Source organism: Asterias rubens, chromosome 5 (genome assembly GCF_902459465.1).
Source record: "Asterias rubens chromosome 5, eAstRub1.3, whole genome shotgun sequence".
In the NCBI taxonomy this organism is placed as follows: Eukaryota; Metazoa; Echinodermata; class Asteroidea; order Forcipulatida; family Asteriidae; genus Asterias; species Asterias rubens.
The window spans coordinates 19,751,035-19,775,519 of record NC_047066.1 but is presented as its reverse complement, the minus strand read 5'-3'; the positions used below and the strand labels follow the sequence as shown (position 1 = coordinate 19,775,519).

Sequence of the window (24,485 nt, the reverse complement as noted above, 5' to 3'; positions counted from 1 at the left end):
TGATGGTAAGGGGTTTTTCATATTAAAGGTGTGGTATGATACTTTTTAATTAATTATACTTTTAAGTTACTTTTAATAATTATAATCCACAACACATTTTATGTAAAACAATAGCACATTAAGTAAGGGAAATAGAGAGATTTCTTTTTTTCATTTATAGAATCATTTTATTTGACAACTCAAACGTCAAAGAGTATATTATAATGTAAACAAAGTAATCTTCACATTACCAGCATAAGACAATAGTTTTAATTTAGTTTTTTTTTCAAAACCTTTGAATCTTTTGCAGAGTGATGTTTTATGCACTCTCATGACCCTTCTTGTAGCTAAGCACAACAAAGTAATCTTCACATTACCAGCATAAGACATTAGTTTTAATTTAGTTTTCTTTGCAAAAATTTGAATCTTTTGCAGAGTGATGTTTTATGCACTCTCATGACCCTTCTTGTAGCTAAGCACAACAAAGTAATCTTCACAGAGCTGCTTTAGCTGAAAATATTGCTTAGCAGTTTCCAGCTCAGCAGAAATGAGCAGGATACCATACCAGTCACAAATTGTTCACATAGCATGGTAGTTAGGCTGGTAACCATATTTTGGTATGTTTGTGCTTAGCTACTTTTGGGGCTTTAAGCACCTCTATGAAATTGTGCAATTTTTAAAATCCAAATACCAGAAATCATAGAAAAATCGTTTGCAACAGATTGTATGCTAGTAACACTTTTTACTATGAGGAATGTTTTCTTGCCCAATTGATTATGGTGCAACAGTTCTGTCATCGTATCAGGTATTCCTGTCAAGAAACTACAATGTCCGGTAGTTGGTTTTAAATGATGTTTTTTCCACTTGGTCAATTAATTAATTTATCAAGAAAATATCAAAATACTTATTGGCTCAGAGATTAGGGTTTCGTCAGCCAGTCACATATAAGGCAAAACTTCTTTTTTTTATGTCTAGCTTTTCATTAATATGAAATAATAATTTGCTTTTAAGATATTTTTCCACTATGCAAATAATACCTCTTAAAGGCACTGTACACCTTGCGTAAGATTTGAGTGAGATTTTACCTCTTTCTCAAAAACTATGTTACTTCAGAGGGAGCCGTTCCTCAAAACATTGTATACTATCAACAGCACTCCCATGCTCGTAAGCAAGTAAGGTTTTATGCCAACAATTATGTTGAGTAATTACCACGAGTGTCCAGTGTCTTTAAGTCAACAACATTAAATACAAAGATTCTGGCTACTTATAATTATTGAGTTATGAGCTACCTTTAAAATTTTGTGAAACTTTAAGTTGTGGAGTAAAATAAGTGTACCTTGCAAGAAATCTGTTTTTAAGATAAGGTTTTTTCCTCCTGGTAACAAAAGTCTATACCAGACCCACTATCTTTCTGAAATCTTAAAGCCACTCTTTCGAGAAGTATTCCACCCCGAGAAACAATACATTTTTCTCCAACTTTGTGAGTTCAAAATACACACATTGTGTGTGCTTGCTTGCAAATGGTACACTTACTTTTTACAAGAACATTTACTTGAATGTTAGAATACATCTGCCTCCGACATTAACTAATTAACATGTCTACTTACAAATGAAATCAACAAGCTTCTTGCTCATTTAGGATTCCTTCATATATATAATGCCTTGAAGACCTTGAGGTTTCAATAATATTACTTTTTCTCTCAAACTCTGAAGCTTTCAAGATTGCAATGAGAGTTATTTGCTACACACTAAACTTTAGGATATCAGTTTTTTTATGCTGTGAAATGGAAACATTGAGGTGTTCTAAAATGTAACGGGACACACAAAAGGAAGTCAAAAACTTTGATTTATGCTTAACTATGTAACTCATTGCAATCTTGCTTCTGCATCTCTCCTGCGTCAGGAGTGTCTTTTAGACAGACATGGCGCATTATAAATTGCCACTTTTATTATGTTTTTTTATTATTATTTATTATTATTAAATGAACTAGCCATAACTAGGGGCGTTTAATTTGCCCTTGTCATCAAAATATGGTGATCCATTAATGATGACTCCATTTATACATCATTTAAATTTTCACACCAGTTTTGCCAAAGTGTACCTTAAATAAATTGGAGTCGATTTGCCTGATCTAAATTTTGTAAATTTGTTTTAGGTCAGGCATGGTGTACAGCACATTCCAGATCTTTTACTTATCATCATACGATGCGAAATAATTTCATTCCTAGTTTATCGTTTAACTTGAGAAGAAATATCAATGGTTTGTACTAAAAACCTTTTTAATTATTTAAAATTGTAATTTTGTACAGTTACAGGGGTTTTGTTAATCAAAAACATGTTTCCTATCTTTTAAATCTGTAATCAATCTGTAGGGACAGACCTCTCATTTCGGGTTAGGCTGGTGCCAGCATTTCATCCCCAAAAATGTTGTGGTATGTGACGAGATATTCTGTTGGTATGAGTGCTGCAAAAACAGACCACCCTTTGATGTTAGTGTAAAACAACCACAGGTATTTTACCTTCCTCTTGCGTAACCCTCACACATATTAACAGGTGATATGTAGACAGTGGGCTGACTACACGCAGTTGCAGGTCTCGGAAATGTGTGACAGGTAGACACCATCTACATATTAAGACAAGCAAATGTTTATTATTAAGGTATATTTAGACTGTGACATTAAACAATGTAATTTTACTTTTTCATGTACTCAAAAAAGAAGAAGATAAAGATGATCGAGATCGAACAATGAGATGTAAGCATTTGAAGAAACAGCCATTATGTTGAGGTATGTGTAAATTTTGTTTTCAAATTGTTTACTTCCCAAATCCCCCCCTCCCCCCCAAGAAAAGTTCAGTTTGGGTAGATATATTTAACAGCCACGTGAGCGGAATGTTTTCAACGGAGGGCGGAGCCTAATGGATCGGTCTATTGCATGAACCATCAAGACAAAGTAGTGAAAAAAGTAATGAAAACAAAAATGGAAAGGATTCATGATTGATCCATCAGCTTCGTAATGTGCAAAATAATTTCCGCAACCTTTTATAAAGGAAGGGGAGAGCAGTTTATTTACCTGATTCAATGTAAATTGTTAGGAAGCTCATCAACTGCATCTAATTGGTGGATGAGTAAATCTCTGTGGAGATGACTGCCCTCGCTGTCTGATGACTGCCCCAGCTATCAATGCAAACAAAAATACAATAACGCTTTATTAAGATTTGAAGTAAGAGCAAGTAATAAAGTTCAATGGCAGTTTGAACATTTACCATTAAAGATCAACTTCAACATTTTTAAAAGTAATAATAATAATAAAGGCTTTTTATTCAGCGCTCAGGTCAGTCACGTAGTGGCGCTCATGGCGCTTCAACATTATTACCCCTGGTCACTTGGCCTTAAATTATTCCTTAAACCATCTCAGCTCCCTGGGAAGTATACAGCCTGTGCTGCCAAATACTAAGCTAATCAATCACAAGAACCAACTCTGCCCTCACAGGTACCCATTTACCCCTGGGTGGAGAGAAGCTTACTGTTAAGTGTCTTGCTCAAGGACATAATAAGTGCCACATGTAATAATTACATACAATTGAGTAAAACTCAATCAAATTGGTTTCAACAAAATTATTTTGAGCCATCTAAAATCTCAAATTAATGTTGGTTCATATAATTAAATTTAACTAATGACAATGAAAGCCCCGATTCTCTAGCTTGTATGTTTATAAAACCTTTTTGTCTGTGGTTTTTGTTGAGCCAAGATTATAAAAAGTCTAAAAAAGCAACACTTTGAACTATTAGTTAATGAACCCACATGTTGAAACTGGTTCTTACCTGTTGATAGGGAAGACCTTGCTGTACTTTGACACTGGGTAGAATGTGCATCATGCATCTACTATTGAAGAGGTAGACTTCATCTGCCAATGGCATCTGTCTGTAGCTAAACAAAAATAAACAATATCTTGTAAAAGAGGTGTGTTGTTGTGCATCTTCATCTGCGGCAACAATTTGATAAGGCTTTTACAATTTGAGGGCGGCGTTCAAGTCATCTTGATTTCAACAGTTCAAGCAAAATGAAAAAGATGGCCCATGTTTCTGTGATTTTCTTTTTGTTGTAGGGGGTTGGGGGGGTTGAGGAATCGAACAGGTGACGATTATACTCTTTTTTTATTATGAAACTCCATGTTCTAGAATAATGGCACAGGTTTTAAAGTGTTAGAATACTTTACCACCCCCCCCCCCTCCCAATCCGTTCAATTTTACAGTTTGGTGGCCAGTAGGAGGTACAATAGAAGAAAGGTGGCAAGTTTTCCAATTAATGAAGGAAACTATGATAGATTTATGAACTAACAGCTGTTCTAATGTTCACGACTCGGGAGTTTCCCTTACCTTTTATCAAGGAGAGAGCAGCTCATTTATCAGACTCTTTGTACATTGTTAGGAAGCTCATCAACTGCAGGTCTCAGACATCTACTTGGTTGATGAGTAGATCTCTGTGGAGATGACAACCCTCGCTATATCATACAAACAAATAAAACAATAACGCCTTATTTAGCCAGTAAAAATAATAACAAGTAATAAGCACAAGGGTAGTTTGAGATTTATCAATAAAGATCACCTCAAGCAAGATTTAAATGTTTGTTCTTTTGTTTTAAAACAAAATTGAGTGTGTAATGATTTACAATTATACACACTCTTTTTCCTTTCTATATATCTAAAAATGGGTTCACAATTAAACAAAAAACAATTAATTTGATTTGTGTCAAGCTCAGCCAAAATGCAGAGTTTTCATCAAAACAGCGCTGTGAGGTCTGGATACACGCATTGGAAGTTTCACATTAGCGGAGATAAACAATCTTCAAGTTCATGATTTGACAAATTTTACATCACAACACAGACTGCTTTTACACTGGTTTTCCGAGGAAGTGGTAATTCAGTGTTAATTTCACTTTTTGATTTTATGGGTCTTTAGTGCTGGGAACCTTGAAAAGCGCCACCAATGGCAAGAAAAAACACTAGTAAAAAATTGAAGGGGGTGGGTAAGTTTTGTTTTAATCAAATTTCAATAACAACTACAGAGAGAAGAACTTAACACTTGTAATGATGCATCTCAAATTATGTGGTTGTTGATATTGTTCAATTTAACTGTTGATGAAGACATCCTTGATTCTTTAACATGTACGTTTATAAAACCATTTTTTCAGTGGTCTATGTTTGGCCAGGAATTTAAATAGTCCAAATAAGCAACACTATTGAACCTCCATGTTGAAACTGGTTCTTACCTTTTGTTTTGGAAGACATCGTTGTACTTTGACACTGGGCAGCATGGACATCATGCATCTACTTTTGGAGTGGTAGTCTTCATCCGACATTGGCATCTGTCTGTAGCTAACAAGAATGAACGAAATTATGTAAAAGAGGTGTGTTGTGGTTTTTCTTCATCTGCAGCAAGGGTTCCACAATTCCACTCTTTTTCGGGTGAATCTTCGTGTACTAGAATAATGGCAACCATAACACCGGAATCAGCTTGTACCAAAAATAATGCTAAAAGCGGCTGCAACAAGCTGCCCAAATTTGATCAGCTGCCACACAACCAAAAGGTAAAAATGAATTTGGTTTCATTTGGGTTTTTTTTTATGACAAACTTTGCAAAGCAAAACAACCCCCACACCACCATTATGTGTTTACTAGTTATCACTCTTGGTGTTAAATTTTGATGCAAGGAAAATTTGATATTTTATTTTCCCAAAAACACTATTAATTCCCTCCCCCACCCCCAACATAAAGTTCACTCAATTTTACAGTTCGGTGGCCAGTAGGAGGTACAATAGAAGAAAGGTAGCAAGTTTGCCAAGAAATGAAGGAAACTATGATAGATTTATGAACTAACAGCTGTTCTAATGTCAGGACTCAGGAGTTTCCCCTTACCTTTTATCAAGGAGTGAGCAATTCATTTATCAGACTCTTGGTACATTGTTAGGAACTCCAGGTCTCAGACATCTACTTGGTTCCTGTAACATGCAAACAAAAATAATATAATAATTATTTCCTTTAATATTAATCAAAATATGTAGATACTGTTTTAGCCGCAGATGATATTATTGGTACCTCTGTGTGTAAACAAACTATACCGAAACAGGAGCATGCCTATGGACATGGTGTCAATCATACAGAGAGCTAACTTTCTCTCTTTGCCTAGAGAGCAGAAGCGGCAACGAAATCACGTCTTTTCTTTGTTGGTAGAAGAAGAAAAAAACAGAGCATGGCGGGGCAAAAAATCATTAAGTATAAACCCAGTTATAAAAATGTCGGTCTTTGTTTTTTGTTTTTTAGAACTGTTTTTAATTGGCTTCATCCTTTGATATATCGACATGAGTATAGGCCTACTCGCTATTGAATTTTTGATATATTGGTTATTAAAAAAACTGACATCGAAGGACGTTAGGTGATGGAGGATGAGCTCAGCTGCTGGTAATTTGCTCAAAACATTCTGGAAGTTTTTCTGTCTATTGTTTAATTCATTCTATTTAATTATTTTTAGTTATTTGATAGTCATAAAGTAGGGAGGCCGGCACTTTTCATGTTTGTTTTTACGAACCCCACAAGTTTGGTACCATTGTAAAGAGAATTTAAAGAGAAATTCAATGGTGTAAAAATCAGCTTCATAGCTGAAAGTATAGAGAATTTATGGCAATTTGAAGCTTCACAATTTCTGTTTTCTGTCTGTAAGTAGGGAGGCCGGCACTTTTCATGTTTTTTTTAAAGGAACCCCACAAGTTTAGTACCATTGAAAAGAGAATTTAAAGAGAAATGCATTTTAAAAAGTGAATCCGCGCTTACCTAAAAAATAAACTCATAATTTGTTGAAGTATTACAACCTATGCAAAGATCAGTTAAATTTTTCAAATGAGAAATACCTGAAGATATGTTCGATTCATTTAGAAGAAGGAAGAGTGGTGGTTAATGAAGAAATAATTGACATTTACCTCGGCCTCAAATTGCTCACTTCGCATCGATACTCGCCTCGTCGTTGGAAATAGTCAGTGCGCGAAGAACAGACCCAATGATACCGATTTCCGAATAATAAAAGTAACCGAAACACACGCCGGTTACCAAAGTCGATATTTTCAAGAACACTAAATTTTGAAAACATAACGCTAATCGATAGGCAAAAGTAGCATAAAGATAACAAAACATGGAATCGATTCTAGGCAAAAATCGATCATTTTTTGTTTTGGCAAGGAGTATCAATGAGAAAGCCCATGTCTTCTGCTAGGCAGCAATGAGCAGGGTACCAGTCACAGCAAATAGTACATCTCACGTAATAGTTTGACTGGTAACCTTATTCTGGTAAGCATTTGGTTGTGCTTTTAGGTACGAAAGTGCACATACCTCGGTATTGCGCCCTCTTGGGATCAACACGGCTGTTAAAAAAAAAGGTTTATTTGAATGTATTTTCTGATAAAAACAATTTTGAGGAGTCTTGGAACTCTCGAGTATTCATTATTCCGGCATTCAATAATATTGTTCTTACATAAATAAATAAAAGTAATAAATAAATAATCAACTATCGTCGGGCGTCATGTAACGTGAACTTTAATAGTAGATCTTTGACCTAGTTTATAGCTAACTTTTGTTTTACGAAGAAAACAATCTTGCTAATCACAGAAAAGGTTACGGTTTTGACTGGTGCCCCACTAAATTTGTTTGTATTTTTTCTGCTTATCAGTCCCCTGTTTCGATCGTATGTCAAACACGTGTAAAACAAAAACAACAACATTGGTTGATCATTTCCCTGACTTCTCAGATGCTAACACAAATTAACAAAAGGCTGTACAGAAAGTGTACAGACTACTTGGTAGGGACAGAGAAGCGTTGGGTCACCCACGTGGGGAAGGGTATCCTTCCATAATAATAATGGGGATCAATGGCAGGGAAGAGTCGGGTTCAACGGGGTGAAAAGAAACTGACGAAATTACCCGAAAACAAATTGGGAAATTGGCAGATAGCGACTAAAGATTGATCTGTTAAAAAAGTAATTATTTTATGTAAAGAGCGAAGAAAACTGTCTTGGAAAAAGAAAAGTTATTTGAGATATTGAAACCATACAAATAGTATAATCCAATTGATAAATTTTTAATTTCTCACTACGTGTCTATCAAAACAGGTGTTATACCTACTTCTCAGCGGATGGTGGTATTGATCAACTTCTAAATTCTCCATACCTTAAGACAACAAATCTCAGTTCTATTATTCTGTGTCTTCTATTTTCTGCTAGGGTCATTGTTCACTTAATTATCAGTCAATAATAATCTCACCATGTAAACACTGGTTTATAATTAAACGAGTTTAACCCATGCAAGAAGACGTACCCGATCACCCCTTTTAAAATAAATAGTTTCATCCCTTGCAAGGCCCGCCCATTTAGTACCTTATATGGTCACAAAAGTTGGGCAAGAAAATTCTAGAAGGTCCGGCTTTGTTATGCAAATATCAAAGCTGGTTGCTGATTGGCTGGGGGCTGGACGGAGGACGCCGGCTGGGGTCGTAGGTGAGAATCTGCATGATTTGCACATTTCAAAGAACAAAATTAGGACTTTGAAAAGTTTCCGTGTCTTTTATCTCCAAGAAATTCAGCTTTTCACAGGATTTCCGAGTTCAAACTACTACAAAAGTGTAATGGTGAGTTGAGATTTTAGTTGTCTTGAAAATAAAAGTGATGCAGAGAATTTTCATTCGCAGAATTTGAAGAAATGTTGGATTTTACAACACAACCCGCAGGCCGAAAAGTAAAATAAAAAACATGTGTTGACTCAAATTATTCGGTGCGCAGACGACATTGTTGAAATGTGCAGGTTAGAACTACCGAATTATGTCGTCCGAAACTTCTCCAAATTGAAACGTATTTTGCACTAAATTCTTTTAAAAGCATGCCCAAGTGCTACGGGCCCTTAGAAAAGAAGGACTGTGTTCCGCTTGTGTGAGTTTGCTATTATAGTCTTTGTTTTTAAAACTTTTGGAGGCTGAGTTTTGAAAACTTACTTTTTGCACAATCGTCCAGACTCCATGACAACCCGTCCAAAGCGAGTTTGTTCTGAAACTGAGCCTAAAATTCATGAAGCCGGTTAGCAGAAAATTCTTTGCTAAACAAATAGTTGGTGTAGCACCAGTCGCAACAATGTAAACTTTCACTCAGAAAACAAATGGTAAAAAGATGTTTTGTAAAAAAAGTTATGTAAGAAACTACCTAACTTAAGTAAAACACGGCCAAAAATATATACTGATTTGTATTAATGTAAAAAAAAATATACATGTTTTGAGAGTAAGTATTGCAGTTAATCAAAGTTATGTAAGATTTACCAAAGTAAAGAGAAACTTTACATGGCATTGGTAGGTCTTACAAGGAACTGTGAAAAATAATCCGGTGTTTACATGCAAGTTATGTTTTCCCCGCGTTTGCGCACGCACGTGTCTGCGTGAAAAGTTGCTAACGTCTCAGTCCATGCAGTCATGTCGTTCGTGCTCGGCGAGCAAAAGTTACAAGAATGGGGATTTGTGCCCCTAGGTGGACGTATTAAAAGGTGAGTTCTCAAAAGTTGTTACGATCTACAGCCATATCTACTGATGCGTGTCGTATTATTTTTTGTTAGTTTTACAACCATTAAAATTTGGCCTACATGTTTGCCATGAACTTAAAGATGTATACAGCGCTATAATGCTGATATAGCAAGACAACATGTTGCAACACGTTACAACACATGCTCACTTTATAGCGCTGCAGACATGTTCACGTTTATGGCAAACGTGTAGGCCGAAATGGTTGTAAAAACTAACAAATAATAATACGCAAATATCAGTGTCTGTATATGACTGAAGATCGACATTTTTTTGAGAAACTCACCTTTCAATACGCCCATCAAAGAGCAAAATCCCCATGCTTGTAACTTTTGCTCAACGAGCACAAACAGGCAGTAAGGCCTTAGGGTCGTGTTAGAACAAACTCAAACGTTCAGACGGGAAAAGGGTACAAACAACGGTAAAAAGATGTAATTTTTTATTTTTGTACGACTACAAACAATCCAAGTAAACATTTTACCTAAACAAACGGTTAAATAATAATAATTACACAGCTATAAGGTAAATCAAAGTTTTTGCCCATTAAAAGGGTAACGCGGAATAGTTTTACATGTAATATAAGTGTAAGGTTTACACAATCAATGTGTAATATTTTACATATCTAGTGTTTACTGAAAATTTAGGTAAATATGTTTACTCCTAAACGAAGTAAGTTTGTAAGTCTTTGTTGTGTAAGTTTTACCCTGCAACGAACTGGGAAAAGTTTACCTAACTGTTAGCAGGTTCACCCCCTGCCTCTAAAACATGGTTTTTTTTACACAAATTGTGTAAATATTTTTCTGAGTGTAGCTGGTATTCCTGTTCCTGCTAAACAAGATTTGTTTGTGCTTAGATTTGTTTGTACTCACCCAGCAATGACCAGACTTTATTAAATTTGGCCCTGGTGTCACTGTATAAGAACAATATTGTGCTGAAAATTGTTAAAATAATTGGACATTAATATTGTCATAACGATTTAGCTCTTTATATCTTACAAACATATTTTAAAACACATTTCCAGAAGAAGTATAATGGAGCTGTGGCCTGTGCCGCCCATGTGGGCCCATTTTCAAAGCCTAGCGCAGGAAAGTATTGCTAAACAGAAACAAGTTATCAGCCACTCCATGACAAGTTAACATTGTTTTGACTGGTGCCCATCTCATATTTTGCTTAGCAAAGAAATTTGTCAAGTAGTACTTTCTGCTTGACAACTTGACAACTTTATTAAATTGGGCCCAACTTGATAAAGCCTGTCAGTGTAAGCTTAAAAATTTGCTATATGTACAGAAAAATCATGTCTGAGAGAAACTGGTTACTTTAGCCAACATTCCATAATGTTTTTTTGCTGCAATTCTCTGTGTTCAGACAGCTTTATTAAACTTTGCCCAGTATAATTGAAATTTGTGTTTTCCCTTAAAAAGTTAATTTATGTACATGATGCATAAAAACAAATCAAAATAAATATATGTGACGTTGATTGTCAATAATTGCCAATGTTTTCGAAAAACAGTAATTATTACCGTATATTTTTTCTTTTTATCACCAATTCGAGCCCATGCTGGGAAGGTGTCAACAAGGTGAAGATGCCTGAAAACATGTCATGATTATACTCAGTCAGTCTGTGTCAATACAAAACAAATTCAAATTGTTACACTTTTTGTTGGTAAAATTCAATGCATGTTGTGATTTCCTCTTTAACGTTGCCACAAACACTGAGATTTCCCAATTTTTACATGGTACAGTCGACTCCCGTTATTACGAGCTCGCATGTTACGAGGTTCCGGTTATTACAAGGTTTTTTGCCGGTCCCGAACCGCCCCGTGCGTGTTTCAATGCATTAAAATATGGATTATACGAGCAGGGAAGTTGCGAGAACACAGTTATTACGAGGTAATTTTGCGGTCCCTTGGAGACAAAATGTATTGTTTTCAGACGTTTGTAGCGAGGGCCTGGAATAAGTGTGTAAAAAAAAGCTTACCTTCGTCAAGGTTGAGAAATGACATGAAGCCCTTAAACCCCATGATCAATACAATAGAGGTGATAATTGCATGGTGCTCGTAGAGTGCCACCAGTCTATTCAACGGACTGGTTTACCCAAGCAGACAATAGAGGGCTTAAATCACGCGCGTGGCTCAAAACCACCAACGGTTTAGTCACTGACAATCCTTCTCAATTTCAAAAACATGCCGCTTACTTAATAAATTCATGTCGGCGAGCGCACTCGGCAGTATTTGGGGGTTCTAATGATTAATCCTTGCTCGTATCATCCATGCAAAACTTCAAAAACGTCACCGCTGTTCGAGTTTTTTTTTTTTTAGTAGAGCCCCTTTTTCAATTAAAAATATTATTATTAATTCAATAATAACAATTAAATGAATAAAGATTCCCCCGATTCCAAAAATTGTTTTTTTAAGAAAAGAAAGAAAAAAACAAAGGTTGCCCGTCCGGAATATTAAATTCAATCACATCAAAAGATAGAGATGATTTAAAAGACACAGATACGCAAAGATTTTATTAATTCAATAATATCAATCAAAAAGAAAATTATTTTAAAAGACACAGATACACAAAGATTTAATGAATTAAATACTGTAATAAGAATTAAAAGGAGAAATTGAAAAATGAAACAATACAATATTATTAAAAAAGGAAACGACAAAGTAACTGAAACAAGCTCCTTTCTACAATCATCACTCCCCTCAGTCCATGTGCAACGGAACCCCAGAAACATCTCACTGGTGTCCCATGCTTGACATGCTGTTATCATGATACTCCATGTCGATCACCAACGAAAATGAACGTTCAGTGCATGCATCATGTTCATACCATGCGCTACGCGGCAGAATCCACTCGCTCTGAACGGCATGTAGACATCTCTTTGCTATATTGTTATCATAAATTGTACAAAATATTACATTTCCCTGATTAATCACTCAATAACAGACATTTAGCAATGATATTCTTGTGTACAAGATGCTCGTAATAGCTGTTCTGATAAGCAAACCGCTCCGTGCAGGCTAACACAAGTGTATATGCATGTACACGTGTTGTGTACAAGTGTATATGCACGTACACGTGTTGTGTGCATGCACAATGATGACGTGTGTATCTATATTTAGCACGCTGCGTTTAAGACGAGGTTCGGATAATACGAGGAAATTGGGCCAGTCCGCCGGACCTCGTATTAACGGGAGTCGACCGTATATTAAAGTGCGGGCATGGGGTCAAAAACAACTACTCGCTGCCTTTTTAGTTTTCACAAAGGGACAAAATGTTTGACCGAGATAAATTTTCAATAAACAGACACTCATCGTTTTCGCAGTTTTCACAAAGTTTTACAGTGTTCAACAGTTAATTACTCAACTCTTAAGTGCACAAGGCTGCCGCTAGGGCCCACCAAAAACATGTTCAAATTGGCCTGTGAGAATCGGTTAAAGCTACAACCCACGTATATACTGCCCTCATTCGGCTGTTTATAACCATTGTTGATCAATTTTGTTTAATGTGATAATCAATAGGGGGCATTATTGACAAATTTAAAGAAAAACATGGTTGAATGTGTTTAGGTTTAAATTGTGTGATTTTGCGACCAATATCTCAACATGGCGTCTCCTTTTGGACCAGAAGAAGCACAGGAGTACCTTTTAATTATCACAAAATGATTCTGATTGAAAAGACGAATTAAGTGATGGGATGGTAAACGATGGTTACTATATGACCAATGACACTCACATGAATCGCAGTGGAGGCAATCTAGTCCGGCCAGAACCTGCTACCATGGATTTGTTGACAAATGTGCCCAACAGTTAAACATTGCAGAGTGAAGTTACACCATTCTTGTTTTATTTTAGACCACGTCCCACGTCACCAAAAGACTATGGTGTGTGTCTAGGCACTTGCACAACTCACACAAAAGGTTTCTTCCAGACATACTTGGTTATTCTTATACCTTTCTGGGCTAATTCAAACAGCTACTTGCATTATATATTTACACTCTATTTGAATATTATTTGTACACACTGGAGTAAAGTACAAATTGAAATACAATTTGTCAACTTTGATTTGACTGATGTAAAAGTGTACAAATCAGTGATTGGCAAAGTTATAAGAGCATTCACTGCAAAGGCACATTATTAAATATTATAGTATCAAATTGTGGAAAATTGTATTTTTACAAAAATAAATTGAGGAAAAACAAAAATTGCCCTATAATTGGTCACTTGGGATCACCTTGATCACCATTCCTCGATTGCTTGCTAAGCGCCAAATTTCTGCACTAGCTGTGTAAGCAAAGATGCCTAGTAACCTGGAGTACCTACGTGCACAAGCCAAAAGTCCCTGCTAAGCAGGCTGTTAAATTCACTTGATGAATTTCCTGCTTCCGTAAGAGATTCTTTGCTTATGGTTAAGCAGAGCCATGAAATTGGGCCATGTTTTATTAATTGTACGAAATTACTTTTGTGGTGCTACGATAAGTATGAGAAGTATTACTTTTTAACAATAAGGTGGGTTTGTTTCCTTTGCCTATAGCTCCAGTCTCCAAAACATCTACGTGTCAACAAGGCTGAGACCCAATCATCGAACAGTCTGACCATAGGATCTACCTTCTCTGTAAACAGGTAAATTGAAACCCTTACAGTCTCAATTCCTTCTTCAGTATCCAAAGTAAATGATTCAGAAGGACTTGGGCCAGTAGGCTCAAATGACAGTTGCTCATTAGGCCTACAAGGTCTCTTTCAAAAGCACATACTACTATTTAACAATAAGGTGTGTTTGTTTCCTTTGCCTATAGCTCCAGTCTCCAAAACATCTACATGTCAACAAGGCTGACCCCCAATCATCGGACAGTCTGACCATAGGAACTACCTTCGCTGTAAACAGGTAAATTGAAACCCTTACAGTCTCAATTCCTTCTTCAGTATCCAAAGTGAAGGATTCAGAAGGACTTGGGCCAGTAGGCTCAAATGACAGTTGCTCAGTTGGGCCTACAAGGTCTCTTTCAAAAGCACATACTACTTTTTATTAATATTGTGTGTTTGTTTCCTTTGCCTATAGCTCCAGTCTCCAAAACATCTACATGTCAACAAGGCTGAGACCCAATCAGTGAACAGTCTGACCATAGGATCTACCTTCACTGTAAACAGGTAAATTGAAACCCTTATACAGTCTCAATTCCTTCTTCAGTATCGAAAGTGGTGATTCAGAAGGACTTGGGCCAGTTGCTCATTAGGCCTACAAGATCTCTTTCCAAAGAACATAATACTTTTTAAAGGCAGTGGACACTTTTGGTAATTGTCAAAGACTAACCTTCATAGTTAGTGTATCTCAACATATGTATAAAAAAACTAACCTGTGAAAATTTGAGGTCAATTGGTCATCAAAGTTGCGAGATGAAAGAAGAAAAAACCTTGTCACACAAAATTGTGTGCGTTTAGATGGTTGATTTCAAGACCTCAAGTTCTAAATCTGAGGTCTCGAAATCAAATTCGTGGAAAATTACTTAGTACTCGAAAACTAAGGCACTTCAGAGAGAGCCTTTTTCTCACGATGTTTTATACCATCAACCTCTCCCCATAACTCGTCACCACGAAACGTTTATGCTAATAATCATTTTGAGAATTACCAACAATAAGGTGTATTTGTTTCCTTTGCCTACTGCTCCAGATTTATAAGGACTGGGCCATGTAGGCCCCAAAACCTCATTACAGGTTCTCAAACTCTAATCTGATAAAGTATTTGGTATGGAGTGACATAGAAGAGGATAAAGAAGGAAAGAGGGTATATGCTGGCGAAGATTCCTACTGAAATACTGCTCATTTTGCATCATTTCCACCTTGGAATGACAACTCTTAATTACATTAAAACCCCATCTGTAGGGGGGGCACATGGTGCACTCCACCATATTTGTTAATAGGTTTTTATTGCTACATCTTACCACCAACAAACTTTTTGACTTTACCCAACAAAGTATCCAGGGTCATATTGTGGACAAAATAGTAGTTATTGTGGTATTTTACTGCAAACTTTCCACCCATTTTACTTTCTTTGGGTCTTTCCCAAGAAAGTGGCAGTGGAGTGTTAACCTGTTATATCCATTGTGGGAATATGATGGCCACAATATGCAACATCGTCTTGGTTTTTGTTTTCAGTCTGTACCTTTGGGTGTCTCCATTTTTAAAAAGAATTGAAGTGAAAACCCCAAAACAAAGTTTGTTATCAATTTCTTTTTTTATATAGTTCCCCAAACAGTGGGAAAATAAAAAGGGGGTCACCACAGTGCCCCCTTCCCTGTTATTCTGACAAAAAGCCCAGTCCTGATAGGGTTAAGTGAAACTTGTTTGAGGGAAGTATCAATTTGACCAAGATCAAGCAAAACAAATTTAAAAAACTAAATTAAAGTTAAAAGGTTGGTTTTATGTAACTGATAATAAAGTTCTACCAACACCAATACTCAAGAAAATTGTTTCAGGAAGTTTGATTTCTGTAAGATTTTGTTATACAAGTTCTAAAGTGAAAGCAATTTATTTGAAAGTATTGAATGATTTGTAATGGAAACATTAATTTTGCAAAGTCTACTGTTTGTTTTTGTTACAGCAAGGCTTGCCATCTCCAAAGATGTCTACACTTCAACAAGAAGATGGGCTGTGATTAAATGGGTACGTTCCCTTGGATTGGTGTATGAAAAGCGTTTGCTATGAAATGAATATTGTTGGAACAATGCTTTCAAAGACAAATAGATGAGCCACACAACTATGCCTCGAAATGGCACGGTTTTCCTTTTATTTTGCGATCTAACACGGTCGGCCATTTTGCGGAGTCAAAATGGCGTGCCATGTTAGTTCACAACGTATAAGGAAAGCCCTGTAGTTCGAGGCATATTATTTTGCGTAGACTATATTCTACTCTTAAAATATATTTCAAACCATGATATGCATTTCATAACACAAGGTTTCAAGCCCTTTTCGTGGACCAACTCGCCCGGTCCAAGGCAGGGTGTCCCTTAAAGGAATTGCTCTCTCTAGTAAAAGGTTAGTTTCTAAAAAGCAAATTAGTATTATCAGTTAGGCCTGATGTCAACATTACACAAAATCTAGGAATGAGAAGCAATTGTACATGATGCAAACCATGTATGTTTTTTTTTGAATTGTTCGGTTGAACAAAGACAAATTACAAGATTTGAACCAACAGCCTCCAGGTTAATGTATTTTGGTCTTACTACAAACCCTGCGCCATTGAGAATGTCAATCTTAAAGTGGAAACAAAAATTGAGACGTAAAAAACCTAAAAGACCCCAAAACTTATGAATACCAAATTGTAAACAATGTGGCAAACTGACTGGGTACAATTTCAATCTCCTCTTTAGGAGATTCTCCTCGTCTGTTTTCTTGTACAAAATGACTTTGTGGGACCGCTAGATGTTTTTAACAAAAAGGTGCGTTTTGTTTGCCTGCCTGCAGCTCCAGTCTCATCATACAGCCTGGCATCAAGAACAACATTCTCTGTAAACGGGTAAATTGATACCCTTACAATCCTAATTCCTTTAGTATCCAAAATGAAGGATCCCAAATTCCTTCAGTATCCAAAATGAAGGATTCAGAAGGACTTGGGCCAGTAGGCTCAATAATCTTTGTCTCGCACTGCTAATGAGCAAATGGGATGATTCATGAGAGAGGTGAAATCACTGCATGTAGTGTCATAGATCAGGGCCCATCATCTTAAAGTCTGTAAGCAGAAAAAGTCTTACTTGAGACTGGCTACCAGCTAAAATTCTATAAAATTTACATTGTAGCAACTGATGCCCCGCTCATTTATTGCTTAGCAAAGTTGCTAAGCAGTGTTCTGTAGTTGATCTGCTTTATGAAATTGAGATTCATGCAGGGTGTTTCTTGGTCAAACCACATTCACCCTCCTGGCCCACTCAATTCCATTCACACTCACACACAGGCCACACCTAGTTCCAGACATTCTTAGCTATTCTAACCTTTTGGGCTAATGTATTCTAACAAAAATAATTGCATGTGCGTTAACAAAATAATATTCACACACTATTTGAATAGTTGTAGACAAATCTGTACGAAACTTGTGGAAAGTGCACACATTGTTAGTTTTTACTGTAAATCTACTTTCAATTAGGTCGATGTTGCAACTTTTTTGCAATTTGTTTGTTATGAACCATAAATTGAATGAATTTAATGACTTGGACACGACAGGTTCAATATAAACAATTGCCACGGCACAGTTGTTATGTTTGCCAACCAGTGATTGCATACTGGCAGCCTTTACTTCAAAAAGTACACCAAATCATTTAGTAAAAACCCTTTTTTTCTTCTTCTTTTTTACAGATTTTGTAAAACCTTACCACAAAGGGCTAATTTGTGCCAACCCAGTTATACATTTTGTGATAGTTTAGCCACCCCCAAAAAATAACAACAAATGTCTGGAGTACATAACATATTGTTTTTTTCAGCCTAAAGCTGTTTGCTCCACTTAACAGTAAATCACATTGATAAATCACATTGATGAGGCACAGGGTTTTACTAAATTACTCCTTTAATACATATTTTGATTCAAATTTGAAGATATTTAATAACAGTTTTCCTTACATTTTTTAATCAAGACATATTAATATTGGTAAGGATCCAGCAGTTCTTTTACAATCTTTTGAAAGGGTGAAAAGCTGAGATCGTTATAAACTAATAAAGGTTCTGCGCTCTCCTCCTTATTAATCAAGGTTGTATTGTTTCCAGAAAAATTGAGAGTAAGCACAAAATACCTTTGTTTTATTTTTATTTTTTTCTGGATTGTAAAAAAAAACTTTTAGTGGTGATACAATGAAATAACTGTCAGATTTTTATTAGTTTTTTTTTAAAACAAAACATGTTTTTGTTTCATTTTCCTGCCTGCAGCTCCAGTCTCCAAAAGTTCAACATGAATGTCTGAGACCCACTTATCATCATACATCTTGGCATAAAGAACTACCTTCTCTGTAAACAGGTTAATTGAAGCCCTACAATCACAATACTTTCTCCAGTGTCCAAAGTGAAGGATTAAGGACTTGGGCCAGTAGGGTCTCATTCCAATCTTATAAAGTACAACCAATTTGTGGAGTGACATATAAGAAGAGGATATGGAAACGTTGATGCCACATGCTGGCTAAAAATTCCTATTGCTCTTTTCCCAAAAAGAAAATGATCCCCACTACCAAAATATATTGTGTCTAGCTTTTTCTTGCTGCATCTTACCACCACCACATTTGTTTACTTTTAGCAATACTTATCTACGATAATAATTGTTAAAAAAAATAGTTCTTATCATGATCAGCTGCCAGCATGGCAAGCATTTGCTTGACCTTGGGACAATTGATTAAAATAAAACAAATGATTTTGGGGTCTTTTACTACAAACTTTCCACGTGTTTTTCTAAAGAAAGTGCCAGTGCTAGTCACATGGGGTGGATCTCACGAAGAGTAAAGACTAGTCTTATCTCAAATAAGGACAAGTTGTAAAATGTACAATTGTGGCAAGTTTCATAAAAATAACTCTAGAACTTTGGAAAATACAAAGGGGCCACTATGTGCCACATTTCTCTGTAAGTCTGAAACTTGTTCGAGGGAAAATATCAATTTGATCCAAACATTCAACACTGAAAATAAACTGGATCTGCATAAGTTTCTTGGAGTAGTTTTTTTAAACTGTTGGTGGTCTGCAAGTATTTTTGATAAAAATTCTAAAGTGAAAGCAATTCAATTGAAAGTAATTAATTATTTTACATCTACTGTTTGTTTTGTTACAGGAAGGCTTTGGACGTTCCACATGGCAAGATACACTTCACTGTTATTTGAGCAGTCCTAGTGTAACCTTTTTTTCTTGTGCTTAAGAAAATCAGTTTTGTTAAATTTTAAACACCTCTCTGCTTCCTTTCCTGTGATTTATATTTTCGCTTGCAATTTGTATGAGTTTGTTGATGTGTTCCTGTTTGTGTGCATGCTTAAATTGTTTTTGTTTGTGAATGCGAATTCTTGCCGCTCAAAGCGTATTTCCGCCGCCCAAAAATCGAATGTGGTGGTTGGTATACCCATGGAGCTATAGCTCCATGGGTATACCTAAGCTGCAGAATCGCGGCCCATCGGGGCATTCTGCTAAGGTCACCACGATGCATGAGTTCATTGGTGTCTGCTTCAGCCTAAACCTAGACCTCTACTCCTGTTGTCAATGTGGAGCCTTCATTGGACAGCAACGATCTGTCACTTCTGGAATTGGTGAGTTTCTGCTTTCAATTTTGATTAAGGAATTGCACTCTCTAGTAAAAGGTAAATTCCTTAAAAGCAAATTCGTCAAGACCTGATGTATATTTTACACAAAATCGAAATGGCAAGCAAATTGCAAGTTACCATTATGCATTGTTTTTTTAAGCCAGATTTGATACCTCTGCAGGATATTTTGCTAATTTAACTTTTTGGCATCCATACAACTTTGTATCTGTAAACTTATTCTTTCAGAGCCAGAGATTCAGCTGTTCCCCGAAATCAAGTGCAGAGGGAATCAGCTCCACTGACATTGCTGAAGGCTACAAAGTACAAGGAGAGCAACGAATACGAAAACATCAGCATCTAGTCATCAGAACACACTAATAGCTGTTCATTGTCAAGTTATGAATGAACAATGTAATTTTTCTTAAATTTTTTCATTTATTCTTAATGTGTTATTAGGCCTGACATGTTTTAATGGTGTTTTTCAATTAAGTTTTTAAACTACTTAAAACATTTCTGTAAATAAGTACACCATTGCAAGCAAGCACACATTATGCGTTTTTATGCGCTACTTGGCGATCTTAGGGCCTTGGTGGTGTTGCACGAATTGTTTGGAATCCGGAAGTACAAAGCATGGGAAATTCCAGACTTACTACGAAAAGGGACTTGGACACATGCACGTGGCATGTGGGGTCTCAGCCCGGCCGGTTGTTTCACATCTGGTGGTTGATCTTAAAGGTGCATCATCTGATGTTATCATAACTATGGTTGACCAAACGGGTTAGTTCCTAGTCTAGGCCATGGGACTAGGGACCGCGTCTCGGGAGTAGGGGGTGCCCCCCTCAGACGGGGGCATGGACCTGGGCGCTCTTTAATTAGAGTACGAGGGACCTTATGATCTCCTGGGCGTGTTTTAGGGATGTCTTGGTGGTGCGGCGCTCGAATTGTTTGGAATCCGGAAGTACAAAGCATGGGAAATTCCAGACTTACTGCGAAAAGGGACTTGGACACATGTACGTGGCATGTGGGGTCTCAGCCCGGCCGGTTGTTTCACATCTGGTGGTTGATCTTAAAGGTGCATCATTTGGTGTTATCACAAACTATGGTTGACCAAACGGGTTAGTTCCTAGTCTAGGCCATGGGGCTAGGGACCGCGTTTCGGGAGTAGGGGGTGCCCCCCTCAGACGGGGGCATGGACCTGGGCGCTGATTTAATATAGTATGAGGGCCCTTATGATCTCCCGGGCGTGTCGGGGCTGGTATCCTGGGACCTGCACGTGGTGGCCCTGCTTTTAACTAGCCTTACCAGGATGATATAGGCAAAATTATGAACCAAATAAATTAAACGCTTGCGATGGTGCATTTATACAATACCTTACCCTTTATACCCTCATGAGTGTAATATCCAATGTATTACCGGCACAACTTTTCAGGTCATCAATTTCCTAATTGTGGTTTTTCAGCTGTACTGTTTGAAAATAGGTTAAAGTACATTGCTGTGCCAGACATTCACTCTTTTGCTCATTAAATTTTGGTTGCATGCCTGTTGCAACTAGTCAACAGAAAAAAAACGTGTTTGAGTTCACTCTTTGGCTCTCACGATGAATAAAAAAAAGAGGAAAAGGGCGTTTGAGAGGACTTGAGAAAAAAATAAAATAAGTGCATTGTCATGAATACATCTGAAGTCTTGTTTTGTGTAAACAAATTGCTCAATCAGTTTATTAAATTCATGTTGAGTCTGTCTTTTTATTTAATCTTGTTCTTTTGACTGATTTGGGACCATTTTATTTTTCGGTCAATTTTTATAAATGGGCCGTTTTGAGCCAGGATTTGTGGTTCAAAAAACTGCAAGGGGTTAAACTTGTTCTTTTGACTGATTTTTAATAATAACAACAATCGGCCAATTTTTAAAAATGGGGCAAAGATTTTTGGTTTAAAAAACTGCAAGGGGTTAAACTTGTTCTTTTGAATGATTTGGGACCATTTTATATTACAGCCAACTTTTAAAAATGGGCCTTTTTGGGTCAGGATTTTTGGTTTAAAGAACTGCAAGGGGTTAAACTTGTTCTTTTGACTGAGTTTTAATGAAAAAAAAATCGGCCAATTTTTAAAAATGGGGCCAGGATTTTTGGTTTAAAAAACTGCAAGGGGTTAAACTTGTTCTTATGACTGATTTGGGACCATTTTAAGTTCTGGCCAATTTAATGAGCCTTTTTGAGTGGATGGATTTGGGTGCAGGATCGGAGAGGGGATCATTAGGGCAGTTTTTACAGCAAAACATGTAAAGTTTAGTCAAAAGAGGGCGCTATAACAAATTAACATGCATTTTTTCCATCATTAATTTTGATTGCCTAACAGTTTTTGTTGTAGCGCCCTCTAGTGGCCGTGAGTACTCGGCATCCAAAAGTTCCTAAAAGTTTTTGCTATAGCGCCCTCTTGAGTGCGGAAGAAGTTAGCCTCCAAAATACCTTGTAGAGCGTCCTCCCCGGCTTGAAATTCATGGCACTTTGGCCGTATTCAAAGTCATTCAAAAGAACAAGTTTAACCCCTTGCAGTTTTTTTAACAAAGAATCATGGCTCAAAAAGGCCCATTTTTAAAAAATGACCGAAAAATAAAATGGCCCCAAATCAGTCAAAAGAACAAGTTTAACCCCTTGCAGTTTTTTTAACAAAGAATCATGGCTCAAAAAGGCCCATTTTTAAAAAATGGCCGAAAAATAAAATGGCCCCAAATCAGTCAAAAGAACAAGTTTAACCCCTTGCAGTTTTTTTAACAAAGAATCATGGCTCAAAAAGGCCTATTTTTAAAAATTGGGAGAAAAATAAAATGGCCCCAAATCAGTCAAAAGAATAGTTTAACCCCTTGCAGTTTTTTTTTACAAAAAATCATGGCTCAAAAAGGCCCATTTTAAAAAATTGGCCGAAAAATTAAATGGCCCCAAATCAGTCAAAAGAACAAGTTTAACCCCTCGCAGTTTTTTTTTAACAAAGAATCATGGCTCAAAAAGTCCTATTTTTAAAAATTGGGAGAAAAATAAAATGGCCCCAAATCAGTCAAAAGAATAGTTTAACCCCTTGCAGTTTTTTTTTACAAAAAGTCATGGCTCAAAAAGGCCCATTTTAAAAAATTGGCCGAAAAATTTAATGGCCCCAAATCAGTCAAAAGAACAAGTTTAACCCCTTGCAGTTTTTTTAACCAAAAATCCTGGCTCAAAAAGGCCCATTTTTAAAAATTGGCCAAAAAATAAAATGGCCCCAAGTCAGTCCAAAAAACAAGTTTAACCCCTTGCAGTTTTTTTAACAAAAATTCCTGGCTCAAAAAGGCCCATTTTAAAAAATTGGCCGAAAAATTAAATGGCCCTTAGTCAGTCAAAAGAACAAGTTTAACCCCTTGCAGTTTTTTTAACAAAGAATCATGGCTCAAAAAGGCCCAATTTAAAAAAATGGCCGAAAAATTAAATGGCCCCAAATCAGTCAAAAGAACAAGTTTAACCCCTTGCAGTTTTTTTAACAAAGAATCATGGCTCAAAAAGGCCCATTTTTAAAAAATGGCCGAAAAATAAAATGGCCCCAAATCAGTCAAAAGAACAAGTTTAACCCCTTGCAGTTTTTTTTAACAAAGAATCATGGCTCAAAAAGGCCTATTTTTAAAAATTGGGCGGACAATAAAATGGCCCCAAATCCGTAAAAAGAACAAGTTTAACCCCTTGCAGTTTTTGTAACCAAAAATCATGGCTCAAAAAGGCCCATTTTTATAAATTGGCCGACAAATAAAATGGCCCCAAATCAGTCAAAAGAACAAGTTTAACCCCTTGCAATTTTTGTAACAAAAAATCCTGGCTCAAAAAGGCCCATTTTTAAAAATTGGCCGAAAAATTAAATGGCCCCAAATCAGTCAAAAGAACAAGTTTAACCCCTTGCAGTTTTTTTTACCCAAATTCCTGGCTCTAAAAGGCCCATTTTTAAAAATTGGCCGACAAATTAAATGGCCCCAAATCAGTCAAAAGAACAAGTTTAACCCCTTGCAGTTTTTTTAACCAAAAATCCTGGCTCAAAAAGGCCAATTTTTAAAAATTGGCCGGCACAACAATGTACTTTAATTTATTTTTAGTCAGTACAGCTGAGTAAACACAATGAGGAAATAAGCTGATGACCTGAAAAGTTGTGCCTGTATTACATTGGATATTAAATTCATGAAAGTAAAGTGTAAGGTGTTGTATAAGTGCACCATTGCAAGCAGTTTAATTAATGAATTTCTTAATTTTGCTCATATCATCCTGGTAAGGCTAGTTAAAAGCAGGGCCACCACGTGCAGGTCCCAGGATACCAGCCCCGACACTACAAGACGGATTCCAAACAATTCGAGTGACGCACCACAAAGGCCCTTAGATCGCCAAGTAGCGCATAAAAACGCACAATTGTGCCTGCTTACAATAGTGCACTTATTTACAAAAATGTTAACTGTTTGTTTTAAAAAAGGGAAAAGGCTAGAAGGATTTTTCAAACACAATAGGAACCTCTGCCCTCGGATTTAAACCCCACAATAAAAATAAAAAAAGCAGTTATACAAACTCGGGAATATTACAATATTGGGGATAAGGTGGCCACAGACGCAAGTCTTTGCCGAATGATGATGATACATACTACAGCTCA

General features: G+C 36.6%; 1 long non-coding RNA gene across 3 annotated transcripts in view; it reads right to left on the bottom strand.

The window, feature by feature from the left end:
* Positions 1 to 1,140: 1,140 nt before the first annotated feature.
* The window catches only part of LOC117290769, a 33,345-nt gene continuing 10,000 nt past the window's right edge, over positions 1,141 to 24,485 (bottom strand). Inside the window, exons 1-7 of one of the 3 annotated variants that reach the window (XR_004519074.1) lie at positions 6,956 to 7,038; positions 5,898 to 5,980; positions 5,252 to 5,357; positions 4,359 to 4,483; positions 3,804 to 3,909; positions 3,052 to 3,155; positions 1,141 to 2,603 (exon numbers count right to left, since the gene is read on the bottom strand). This is a non-coding gene — a long non-coding RNA (uncharacterized LOC117290769). Of the gene's footprint in view, positions 2,604 to 3,051; positions 3,156 to 3,803; positions 3,910 to 4,358; positions 4,484 to 5,251; positions 5,358 to 5,897; positions 5,981 to 6,886; positions 7,039 to 24,485 lie in introns of those variants that run through there. The other 2 variants (XR_004519075.1, XR_004519076.1) reach the window with 2 other exon arrangements.